Source organism: Megascapheus bottae, chromosome 10 (genome assembly GCF_031878675.1).
Source record: "Megascapheus bottae isolate mThoBot1 chromosome 10, mThoBot2.hap1, whole genome shotgun sequence".
NCBI lineage: Eukaryota > Metazoa > Chordata > Mammalia > Rodentia > Geomyidae > Megascapheus > Megascapheus bottae.
This window is the reverse complement of record NC_143518.1, coordinates 49,186,437-49,200,321: the sequence shown is the minus strand read 5'-3', so window position 1 is coordinate 49,200,321 and position 13,885 is coordinate 49,186,437.

Sequence of the window (13,885 nt, the reverse complement as noted above, 5' to 3'; positions counted from 1 at the left end):
GGGCCGTCCAGGAGCTCGGGGCCAGCACCCTCCGCCCCCACCCCACCACCAAGCACAAACATCTCCTTCGCCCTTGCTTTAGAAACACACCCAAATCCTTTCGCGAGAAATGCAATTAGAAACAGATCGAATGCAGCTAAAATACCGGATGCTTGCAAACCGTTTGAAGGACAATTAAGCCCCCAAAAGGCAATCGGTGAAGAAACGTTTCACATACAAGAGACATTAAATTCTACTCCCACGAGGGTCTGCACACACAGGTAGCCACATTTAGATATTTGTGTGTCATTTGTGCAGTGAGACAGGCGAGTTCTGGACGCAAGTGTAATGTGATTTGTGTAGGATCAAGCAGAAAAGTTCCTTTGCAGTTTGAGGCTTACGGTTTTCCATCTCAGACGCTGTCACCAGGTCTCTCCGTTTCTTCATCGTGTCACCCGAGTCACCGAGATGCAGACAGGGGAGCGCTTCGCCACCAGCTCTGAGCTGGCCCCACCAGCTGGTGGTTTCCTTTGCCCACACACCCACTCTGTGCCTGGTGGCTACCACAGAATCCGTATAGAAAATCCTTACGGCCATTCTGCCTCTCTGTGACTGCTCCTGCAGTCGCTATCCTTTTTTTTTAAAATAACACTTTCATTTAAATATATTGTAGAATACAGGGACCAATATTAGGAGCAAAGCTCAATGCTGAATATTCTTGTTCTGGCATTTGCTATTCTTGGAGTCTTCATTCTTCTCACTAACCTCAGCCTCGGATTACAAATTTACAAAGTGGAAAAAAAAAAGTGATTGTGTACAAATCACTGATTTCAAAGGACCGCTAGAAACACAGACTATCATTTTGTCAAGTCCAGGATACAATCCAGACTCTAATCTGACCAATTTGCTGCTTGTTACAAGGGCTCTGAAATCTTTTCAAATTTTAAGGTATGTTATTTTGGGGGAAGAGGCAGTACTGGGGCTTGAACTCAGGGTCTCACATTTGGGAGGCACCCATTCTACTACTTAAGCCATATTATCAGTCCTTAAAGAATTCTTTTGAATTCCTTTAAGTTCTCTCGTGCACTGTGAAGCAGCAACCAGAGACATATTGCCATTCAGTATCCCCTCTCACTTTCAGTGCTCAAATGGTATTGTGCAAAAGCACTGTTATAGCCTGACAAGGGCTTGTTCCTAGCTGGCAGGCAAGAGGTAGGGAGCCTGATTTTGTGCACTACAGTCCACAAAACCTGTTCTTGTCGTGTCTTTGGTAAAAAGTGGACCCAAACTGTGGTCTCAAAGTGCCTCAGGGACCTGAGCTGTGAAGAATAATACTCAGAGGACCTGCTCTAGATAAGCTTTCCCCTGATAAATTATATTTCCTCCTTTACTTCTTTAAATCAGTCCAATCTTTTACTGGACAGTAATTACAAAATGCAATGTAAAAAGGAAGGGAAAAAAGCAAGCAACAAAATTAAATATGCAGACATATAATATTCAAGAAAATTTACAAAATGACACTGGATTCTATGATATATTGTCTCAATAAATATAAATATTGATTGATGATGCATATAGACAAAACTACATATACATATATATACATATAATGTGGGAAGATACTGGAGAAATAACCTGTAACATTTACCACTATTTATTTCATAACCATTAGATTAATGTTTTCTATATTAAAATTCTGAGGCACAATTTAAGAAAATATGGTGTACAACTGGGTTCTGGTAGCTCATTCCTGTAATCCTAGCCACTCAAGAAACTGAAATCTGAGGATCATGGTTCAAAGTCAGCCAAAAAGTCCCTTTCAGACTCCTATCTTCAATTAACTACTCAACATCTGGAATAGTACTGCAGATCAAAGTGGTAGAGTGCTAGACTTGAGCAAAAGAGCTCAGGAACAGTGCTTAGGGCCCTGAGTTTAAGCCCCATGACTGAATATATAACTATATGTAATATATAGCTATATAATTATATATAATATAATATATTTATTGATTTTATGATATATATCATAAAATATCTACTGTATTTATGTGCATCTGTCTTTTTTTAAAGACCAGAATTGATTAAATGCATGTATTATATTCAACAGTACTGAAATGAATGCTTAAAAGTGTTTAATGTGGGCCAGGTATTGGTGACTCATATCAGTAATTCTAGCTGCTCAAGAGGCTGTGCTCTGATTATAGTTGAAGTTAGCCCAGGCAGAAATGTCCAAGACACTCTATCTCCAGAATAACAAACAGAAGCTGGGCTGAGGGTGTAGCTTGAGTGGCAGAGCACTAGCCAAAATCTGGTACAGACAAAAAAAATTTTATTGTATATATCTTGCCACAAACTATTTTTAAGAGAATAAATATGGGATGGACAACAGTACCCATCTATGAATGAAGTATATAAGACTTTCTTGATACATAAAATAACTACATTAAAAAAGACAACCAATAGTGGTTTTTTTTCCTCCTAAGTGGTAGACTGCAGGTTTATTCTCACCTTTATTATTTTATGTAAATTTTGTGTGTAAGATAATTACTCTTAAGTAATTTTTAAATTTTTTAAATCATTCTCTGGTTTTTAAAACATTTAAAAAATAGTGACTGAAGCAAGTGGAGGTATGGGTCAAATGATCCACTATCAGACTTGTGCAAAAGCATTAAAGGACAGTACCTAGGCCCTGAGTTCAAGCCTCAGGCCCAGCAGGAAAAAAAAAAAAAAAAAACTGTGTAGATCAATTTGTCCTTGTTGACATGTTTTTTTTGTGTTTATTTTCATGCTGTTTCATGTGCAGATTGTATTTCCTCAAGGGGATTGTGGATTCCTACTGGGTCATATAGTTGTTTTGTTGGCTTCGGAGAATTTTATTCACAGAAAAATCTGCATATCCATCTAGGACACCCCCCATCCAAATAAAGGAGAGAAGCAAATTCAAAAACAGTACCATTAGCCCTTACATTCCTTCTGCAAATGGAAATACCTGATTCTAACACTGTAAATCCTTTTACACTGGTCAAAAACAAGAGAAACAGGTAAATCACATGTACTGTTGTCACTGCATTCATTATAGCCTGGCAAACACAGCTATGCTAATTTTTTACCAAGATTCCCATCCTTTGTCTCTACGTCCACTACGTACACTAACATGACTTCCTTGCTGTGAGTTGAACAAAGCCACTAATCACTATTTTTACTGGCAAGTTGGCCAGTTTCATCATTAATCAATCATAGTTTCCCCCACCCACCCAATGTAGCCCTGAAGTGTTCCTCAAGGGGAGAGAGGAAGTAAGCAGTATTTGCTCACTCAAGCATGTGGGCAACCTACTGTGAAAGAAATTTTCAAGGTATTTCATCGCTAATGGAAGGTCACTTGCCTCTACAACTTCATGTATTTTAAGCCAAAGGAAACCCCAATCTGGAATTTCTGGCTTTTTTTTTTTTTTTTTTTTGCTTCTGTGAGAATTTTTTGATGCCCTTCCTTAACTACAAATACATCTTCCAGAGAGATGTCCAGTGGTTTTCATAGAGGAAAGGAATGCAGGGAAGCACCTGTGCTCCCTGGCTTTGCCCTCACTGCAGGCTCCATTTCTCAGCTGCTACTTCACCTAAAAACAGTAGGAGGAAAGGACAATTCCACAGTATCTAAATCCAAAGCCATGTGCCCAACCCACAATGTATGTTTTCCAAAACTAATAGAAACTGGGCTGGGTGTTGGTGGCTCATGCCTGTAATCCTAGCATCTCAGGAGGCTCAAAGCCAACCTGGACAGAAAAGTCCAGGAGAGTCAGATCTCCAGTTAACCAGCAGGAAACCAGAAGTAGAGCTGTAGCTCCAAGTGGTAGAGCAGTAGCTTTGAGCAAAAGAGTTCAGGGACAGAGACCACACCCTGAGTTCAAGCCCCCCCCACACACATTTTTAATAGAAACTAATATTGTATAGCATGTTTTGACCCTCACAGTATTCTCCCATCTGGGCACAGCTCATTGCCTCCTGCTGAGTTGAGAGCAGAAAATGGTAGACAAAAAAGTGTGAGTGGATGAAATCAGATGTTCTACACACATTTTATTATGCACAGCGATGAAAGGAATGGAAGGTAATACTGAAAGATGGATTGAGTTAAGACAGTGTTTCCAAATTTGGGGCTGTGATTGGTTGTGAAAATGGTCAAATCACCTTGCCAAAATTGAAGTAGGGAGCGAAAGATATGTTTGTATACTGAGCAAACGTCTGTGAATCCTTGATTTGAAGTAGTTCAGACATTCTGGATATGATACACATCTTACACACAGTCATCATAACTCATCTGGCGTGCCAAGTGGGAGGTACACTATTCAGGCCGCTTAGCCGACTGATACTTGGATCATAGTAAGGCAAATATGTCCAAACCGGGTGAAACTATTTATAACTACATCTCAATCCAGAGGTCATTGTTCCATAATTTTCTCTAGTCAGCTATTTCATCATGGAAAAGGACATTTGCCTCTTTGCCAGTCCTGTTAGGAACATCTGAAGTATTTCATGAATAATCTTTCCACGAAGTGTCTTAAAAGGTTTACTTGAACATTGAATATAGCAAACTAAAAACTTCAAGGTTGTGGGCTCAAACTTTGAAGTTGAGTTTCTCTCGGTTCGAGTTGCAATGAGTACTGGCAAAAATGTGATCTCTTAGTTTGAGAATAAAGACTCTGAGGGCTTCTTAGCTATCAAGTTGCTCTTACAAAAGACAATTCTGATGAGTCAAGTGTAAAAGAATCAGAGTCCAAAGGATTTAGTTTCTCTTGAAATATTTGATGGTTTTGTGGTGACAGAGGCTTGTATTAATAATATGAATGTGGGGTCTCACTCATTCCCAAAATGTCTACAAGGAGGAGGATATATTCTTCCAATGCCATAGCTTTGCTGTGCCCTCTGGTCTCTGTCTTCCTCCTTAAATAGAGTCTAAAGAGTTGTATTACACAGTCTCAGGCTAATTTTGTTCCAACTGGAAATGAAACAAAGCTTAAGTTCCAATCATGTAGCTAAGGTACAACAAGAAGACTGCAAGATTTAAAAAATTTCAAATTCATTACCATATTATGTATATATATATATATATATGCTTTCTTTTCAATGCTATTTGTTGAAAAAAGATTGCCTGTGGCTATAAATATTTCTTATGACTAGTTCAGAAAGTTCCAGGGGCCACTGGCCTTTCTGACCAAATATGGGATTCTTCTGGGTTCAGACCCATCATTTACCTTTACACTTTTACTGCCTGGAATGCTTCAAGGGAAAGTTGTGAGGACCATGAGTTCTCTTGGCTCCCACAAATCCTTCTAATCCCAACAATTAAGGTATACACAATCATTAAAAGATTTTATTCTATGTTTGTGATTGAGCAAAGAAATTAGAAAAAAAGAGCAACAGCCCTATCCCAAAGTAAGTTTATAAGTTGAACCTGCTCATAAGACTTGCACAGATAGAAGAATTTGTGAGCAAGAGCACAGGAAGAATAAGAAGAAAGTCAAATATTAGCTAATATTTATCACACGATTCACTAGTAAAAGACATTGGTCTTAAGAGCTTCCCCTCCAACAAGAGAATATACCAAATTTGCCTAGGTAAGTAGTGATATAGCCACAATCCAAAGCCAAGATGAAAAGCTCCAGAGTCTGAATGCCAAACTAACTACCCATTGCCTCCCTTCAAGGATGTGCACCTATCAAGTTATCCCGCATCTCTGTGAATAAGGGCAGCTTTGGAAACCTCATGTAGCTCTCCAAATGACAGCAAATCATTTACTTTACTATATCCTTGTGCTGTGACATACATTTGACTCAAAAATACTTACTAGACCTTTGTTAGAGGCAAGTTAAAGAGTTAAAACACAGACTTTCTCTGCAAGGAAAGTAACAGAGCTGCAAACGTCTGTGTGATGAAGGGAAGATTATCACACATGCCTGCAGACATGGAAAATGTTCACAGGAGGAGCATTAGTTGAACTGGAATAGAATTCCACAGAGGAGGCCAAAGACAGTAGGGTAGCATTATTCATAATCTCTGTAATTTACGTACACTCTGAAGGAAGCTGTTTTCATGTCATAATTTTCTCTTTTTTTTCTTTTTTCTTTTTTTTCTTTTTTGCCAGTCCTGGGCTTGAGCTCAGGGCCTGAGCACTGTCCTTGGACTTTCTCAAGGTTAGATCTCTACCATTTGAGCCTCAGCATCACTTCTGGCTTTTTTCTATGTATGTGGTACCAAGGAATCAAACCCAGGTCTTTGTGCGTGCTAGGCAAGCACTCTACCACTAGGCAAAACTCCCAGCCCTCATTTTTCTTTTCTTTTCTTTTTTTTGGTCCCTCTATATACCAATTCTAATGCTTACTATAAGTGACCAAGACCTCACTCAGAAAAATAGAAAAAGTAGTCAGGAAAAGAAGAGAAAGAACATTCATCCCAAACTGATGCTGCATCAGCTTGGAGAACTCCAAGGATGTCAGATTCAGATAAATTCAGGGCAGAAATTTGCACAAGGCAAGCATCAAGTTTATAACTAGTTGACATCATTGTCTAGCTGCTTCTCTCCATGCCTCCACCCCCTACCCAGGCTCCTCCCATTCTGCCCCTTTGACTGGTTAAAACATCCCTTTATTTGAGTAGTCTCTGAAAATTTGTGTCTTCCAAATGTTCTTTCCTAACGTGAGAGCATTACCAAGCTTCCCCTCGCCTCTCCCTAGCAGTGAAACTTTCAAAACAATCTCCCGTGGGGTTATATATTTTTTAAACTATCTCCCCTGCTCTCCAAGCCTACTCTAATATAGGATAAGAGAAGTCTTCTTAATAGATTTATAACACAATAAGAAAATATGAACAGGATTTTTTTAACAAAAGCCAAATATAAATAAAGTAGATGAACTCAACTGACACATGAAAAGAAGGTTTGCATTACTTGCATCTTTGATTCCTTAAATTGGACAATTGTTTTGTCTCTCCTTTGAATTTAGAACCACATATCCCTTTGTATACACACCTCTGTACTCTCCTTCCCCCACCTCTGCCCTCATTATTTCTTCACCTAGTTGTGATTGGGATTTCTCCTCCACTTTTCCAACTTCTCTGACTTTCAGTACTAAATTTTTCCTTCCCTGCTCTGCCAGAGCTCAGTCTTACCTGGGTCCTGTAAGTGAAAGGCCCCTTCCTGCTTTGATGGGGCCCAGGTGATCTTGTGTAATAAAAGAATCAGTCTAGTAGAAACATAATAAAAGCTGGAGAGGTTATTGAAAATGTTCTTTCACTAAGTAGATACATCCCTGAAACATACACAGGGAAAATAAATAAGAGTGTAAGTCTAGAAGAGGAAATGAAACAAATATGGAGATTGTGGGACATCAAAGGAAAGCTCCCTATCATGTCCAGGGTAGAAGAGTTGTGCACTGACGACTTCAACATCAGAAGAAAGGGGATTCGTTATGCATTCCTCTCAGACCAGAATCTTACACCCCTGCATACCTGATGCATCCTACGGGCATTGCTGTTGCCAGAATAGATGACTAAATGTACCTGACTCATTTACTGTTTTAATGCTTGAATATCACATGATAGCTAACCTGTATCAATCTGTGTCAGGTGTTCTTCTAGGGCCTACATCACTGGGAAAAGTTAGATACTCAGTAGAGTCAAAACCATGTTTATAATGCATTCTGTTTCTCTGGTATATCTTTTAGGAAACCACTTAACCAAACCAAAGACAATACCTGAATAAGAAATCATTCAGCTCCATTTTTTAAAAAGAGGCTTTGCCCATCTTTATCTTAGAAGAAAAAATAAAAACTAGCTATTCATGTACCCCCATAATGATAAGCAAAAACTAGAAAAACTAGTTGTCACTGTTACTCAACTTTTATTGAGAATGCTAATAACTTTTATGAAAATGGATTGAAGTGACCTATAGATCTAGATCAGATAGAGATCTTTTCCCACATCTGAGTATAACTCAGTGGTACTTGCTTGACATGAAAACAGGAGACCCTGGGTTTGATCTTTAGCACCCAAAACTGACATAAACAAGCAAACCCAAAAACATTTTTCCCCCTGATGGTGGCTCATGCCTATAATTCTAGCTACTTGGGAGGCTGAAATCTGAGGTCCCCTGTTTGAAGCCAGCCCAGGCAGAGAAATCTGAGATATTCTTTTTTCTTTCTTTCTTTTTCTTTTTTCTTTTTTTTTTTGAGGATGGTGGGATTTGTACTCTGAGCCTGTACACTGTCCCTAAGCTCTTCATCTCTTCTTCTCTGTCCCTCAGCTCTTCATCCCTTGAGCCACAGCTCCACTTCCAGTTTTCTGGTGGTTAATTGGAGATAATAGTCTCATAGACTTCCATGCCCAGACTGGATTTGAACCACAATCCTCAGATCTCAGCCTCCTGAGTAGCTAGGATTACAGGCCTGAGCCACCCAGCTTAAGATATTTTTGGGGGGAGGGAGGGTCCTAGGCTTGAATTCTGGGCCTGGGCGCTATCCCTGAGCTCTTCAGCACAAGGCTACTGCCCTATCCTGAGCCATCCTCCACTTCCTATTTTCTAGAGGTTAATTGGAGACAAGAGTCTCAGGTCCTTTTGTGCCTGGGTTGGCTTTGAACCTTGATCCTCAGATCTCAGCCTTCTGAGTAGCTAGGATTACAGGCGTGAGCCACCATACCCAGCCCACTTCCCCTTTTCTAGTGAATAATTGGAGATAAGAGTCTCACAATCTTTAGTTCCCAGGGCTGGCTTTGAACCTCAATCCTCAGATCTCAATCTCCTCAGTAGCTAGGATTTATAGGTATGAGCCACATCATCCAGTTTCTGGCTTAACCAATTAGCCAGCAAAAATCTGGAAGCAGAGGTATGGCTCAACTACTTAAAACAGAAAAAAGCTAAGTGAGGACATGAGGTCTTGAGTTTGAGAAGAAAGGAGAAGAGCACAGGCAGAGGAGAAGGAGGAGGAGGAGGAGGAGGAGAGGAGGAGGAGGAGAGGAGGAAGAAGGGAAAGAAGGGGGAGGAAATGGAAGAGAAGGAGGAAGAAGAGAAGGAGGTGATTCCTCCAAAGAATATAAAGAAAAGAAAGGTTAAAATTTGCTATTTGCAAGGGTATCATATACTTAGAAGTTTGATTTTCTGTCTTGCTATGTAACTGAAAAAAAATTCTGGTATTAATTATTTTTTTTTTTAAATGTGACTACCGGGGCCGGGAGTTTGGCCTAGTGGTTAAAGTGCTTGCCTAGCATGCATGAAGACCCAGGTTCGATTCCTCGGTACCACATACATAGAAAAAAGCCAGAAGTGGTGCTGAGGCTCAAGTGGTAGAGCTCTAGCCTTGAGAAAGTCCAAGGACAGTGCTCAGGCCCTGAGCTCAAGCCCAGGACTGGCAAAAAAAAAAAAAACCTGACTACCTAGTCAAGGTTACATTTTTGTAAAATAAATAGAAGTAAGTATATTAGATTATGTTAAATTCTTATTCCCTTAATTATCTCTTCTGAGAGAAAGATTAAGATGTAAGCAACAGCAGTCATTCAAATGGTTGATGACACTGCTCAAGAAAGGAAGCAACCACAGTCAAGTTGTTTATTCCTTGGGGCTGATGTTTTAATCTTCAATATTTTTATTACCAGAATGATTCACTAATCTATTCAATGAGTATATTTCAGACTAGTCTGAGTTTTGAAGCAACTAAACTGATTTTATTCAAACCTCTGTCATTTTGTTGTCCAATGATTTGAGATTAGGAAAACTTTATTCCAATCCGCTCCCTAAAAAAAAAACTGACAATAATTAGATCTACTGTTCATGATACATCACAGACTAGGTACCTAAAACATAAATCATACCAGTGGGTGAAAGACACAAGTAGACATTTCTTAGAAGACATACAAATGGGCCCACGGGTCTGTAAACAATGTTTCATATCATTAACCATTAGGGAAATGCAAAGAAAACTGAGATGAGGTGTCACCTTAAAACTATTACTACAGCTATGATCTAAAAGATGAAAGAAAAGAGAACATTGTACATTGTTGATGCTAATATAAATTAACATTGTGGAAACTGTATAGAAATTCATAAAAGAATTAAATATGTAATTTAAAAAGGCAAAATGCCTACATACATCGATCATATAAAATAGTCTTTATCAAAATGAACTCCAGGAAACAGAAACAAGAGGTTCCTTCTTTGTTGCTATTTTTGTTTTCTTTTCTTTTTGTCTTGTTTGTTTATTTATCTGTCTTGGGAAGGTAAGGGAGGGGCGCTGAAATGGAGAGACAAAGAGTGAACAAATGCAGCACTGATGCTCACTAGATGCTATGTTGCAAATGAACTACACAACTTGTGTGTGGTGATGGGAGGGAAAAACTGGGAGAGAAAGAGAATGAGGTGACATTGTTCAAAAAGAATGAACTCTTTTTCTGAATTATATAACTGTAAGCCCTCTGTACATCATCTTTTAATAGCAATAAAAAAGCATGAAAAAATAAATGAATTAATAAAGCTGTTCAAAAAATTACCACTTAATCTGACAATAGCTTGAAATCAGCATGTCAAAGAGACTTTTCACTCCCATGCTTCTTGTAACACTAATCACATCAGCCAATTTATGGGATCAATCCTAGTAGCTGATCAATGAGCCAATAAGAAAAATGTGGTATTTATACACAATGGAATCCTATTCAGCCTTTAAAAAGAAGTTCTGTTGCTTGCCAATAATGTGGATGGAATTGGAGAACATTATGTTAAGTGAAATAAGCCAAGCACAAGAGACAAATGCTATTTGTCCTCATTTATGTGGAAAGTAAAACAGTGGAGCTCCCAGAAATAGAGAGGAAGATGGTAGTTACCAGAAACTAGAGGGAGAAAATGGAGAGATGACATCAAGTAGTGTAAAGATTTGGGCAAAACTAGTCGAGTAAGAAACTAGAATGCCCTAGGAGTCACAGTAGAGAAGAGATACTTAAGCTCAGGCTATGCAACAGTACTCAACCACTGAAGGCCCGCCACATCCATCTTCCCTCACATCCATGCCTGTGTCAGGCTCTAAGTCTTAGGGACAATTTCAGGAAGTTCAAGGAGATTCTTCATGGAGGGAGATTCAGGGTTTTTCACATGGCGTATAGGTTCATTATGAATGAATGAAGTCGCATGCTCCATTCCCTTCAAAACCATGGACAGAGATTTGCACCCTCAGCATTACCTTTGTACAGTTATGAATCCCAGAATCACTCGCCAGGTTCACTTGCACTTTATGATCTACCCTTCCTTAATACTCCTCTGCTCCTCCCTGCATATAAGTTTCTTCTACTTAGAAAGTCCCCCAAAGTTTTCTCCTTGATACCTGGCCTGACTTTCCCAGGGGAATAATTATTATTCCTCCTCTCACTCGCTCAGTTCCCTGCCAGGACACGCCATGTTCTTTGAGGGACTGCCAATGAAACTGGTGTGAATGGCTGGGAAGAGGTGCAGGAGTGTATGAAGAAGTGTGCACATAAATGTAAATTTGTATGCTGGCCATCCCATAGCATATCTTACAGTGGATAGGACCTTATCTATCTCTTCTACTAAACTGTGAGCTCTATGAAGGCCAAAATCATTTACACTCATCTCCCACATAGCTAGCCAGGAACGGTGGCTCATGCCTGTAATCCTAGCTACTCAGGAGGCTGAGATCTGAGGATCAAGGTTCAAAGCCAGCCTGGGCACTAAAGACCTTATCTCTTATCTCCAATTAACCACTAGAAAATCAGAAGTGGCGCTGTGGCTCCAGGGGCAGGGTGGTAGCCTTGAGCTGAAGAGCTCAGGGACAGTACCCAAGCCCAGAGTTCAAGTCCCATGATTGACAAAAAAAAAAAAGGAAAGGAAAAATCTCCAGTGCCAACTAGAAAAAAATCACTCCTTAACTCCATAAAATTATTATACAAGAGATCATACTTCCCTCTGGCACTCTTCCTTATAATCAGACCCACTTTATAGATAACATCTACTTTAATGATGGAATAACTAGAAAACCAAAACACAAAAATATCATGTCCATCAAGCTTCTTCACAAGAAGGCATTTCTATGCCTCTATGTGATGCTATTGTAATCAGTCAATCAGTAGAAAATCAATTAGGCAACTTACTCCAGCCATAGAATTCCATAGTTGCAAATCCCTAATGTATACCCAAATAATAAATATCTTTGCTTCATAAAATAGCCATATAGGAATGGCCATGTGCTCCCAAATTTCTGTTAGCTCCCTGAGACATTTAATGTGAGTGCTATTTCTCATATTCTAATGTCAAAAACTTAGGCAAAATTATTAATAGGCCTCTTACATGTAAAAGTAAACTATCTGCAAAACAGATAAAAATAAAAAGAGGACATTCAACTAGGTTCAGGCAAGAAGTGCTTTATTTGGGAAATCTAAAGAGGAGTGAAAACAGGATACACACAGGAGCTAGAAGATTCATTCGTTTTAACTACAAAATAACTATTGACTCATTCAACTTCTAAGCCATCGTATCTTTGCAATATTTCTCATTGCTATGTACTCACTGAAACAGAGACACAATGGTAAGCTCTAAGTCTCACTTACCAATGTACCTTGCCCATCCCCAGACAGTCCCAAACTGTATCCTTTCCTTCAGGATGAAGATTTTATCTTTCTGATTCATTCTGGTCATTCCACTGGCCTGGGAAGTGTCAGTTCCAATGAGCAGAAGAAGAAGGACTGAGATTCTTCAATGGGCATGGAAGAAAGGGGGGACGCCAGTTAAATGCCATTCACACTCTAAATAGCCATTCGATTAGTGACCGTGGTTCCTAAGGACAGATCCCACACTGATGTGTGTGCAGACCCCTTTCGAGGTCAGTGAGCCATGCAACTTGAGTAGTGATGAGATCTGACCCCTACTGCCAAAATCTGCACCTGTTAGGCTAGGAACAATGGGTTATTCTGCAGTCAATCACTGCAACTTGCTCTTTTCCAGAGCAGTGAAAAGAATATTCCTCTTGGAACTTGTTGACCACCATGCCAAACATTTTAAGGCTATTTTTGAAGCAGCATGCACACCACAGAAAAATAATGCTATTACAAATGTCCTAGCCTAGACCTGTGAGTGCCTTACATTTGGAAAATAGTATGCATTAATCATGTCTTCCTTCCATTTCAGCAGACTGCATAAAAGGCTCCCATGAATGTCTGTGAAGAGGAGCATAAGTGAGCATGCACATACTGGAGCGGTGCCTAGGGAGTAGATACATGTACATGAGGAGTATGTTGGCTCATAATTTGAAAGGCTGGATTCCAGACTTCCTTCTTTCTCTAGCAGGGTGGCTTAGAGTTGCCCAAGTCGTGGTCTTCAATCTCAAAACATTATGGGAGCTCAGCAAGTGTATCTTCTCTGTGCTTTGCTTCTAGTTTTATCCTTCATTAGAACACTGGATTAAATAATCTCTAAAATGTCTTCTAAGTCTAAAATTTAGTCATGCTACTTCTTTTTTTGATTAAAGTATTCTCTGATTTAGTATAATCTTAAAAGATCACTCCAGGATCATCTAGTAACCATGACCAGCATATTATATCGTGGAGAAAAAAAAATGTCTATCCAATAATCACCTTTATCTCTATTTTCTCATTTTCCTAAAATTAGAATCGATTATCTACACCATTTTAATTGGCCTAAGAAAAAAATCATCGCCAATTTGTTTTCCAATGGCAACTAATCAGAATAATCCTGCAATGCTAAGTTAAAGAATGAAGATTCCACAGGATCCCTTCTTACTGTTGTTGTAGTCACATTCAGTTGTTGACAGTTCAATCAACAGTGAGACTACATTTCCCAGCCTCCTTTGCATTTGAGTTCAGTCACATGACTTGACCAATAGAATGAAGCTGACTTGTGCTCTGC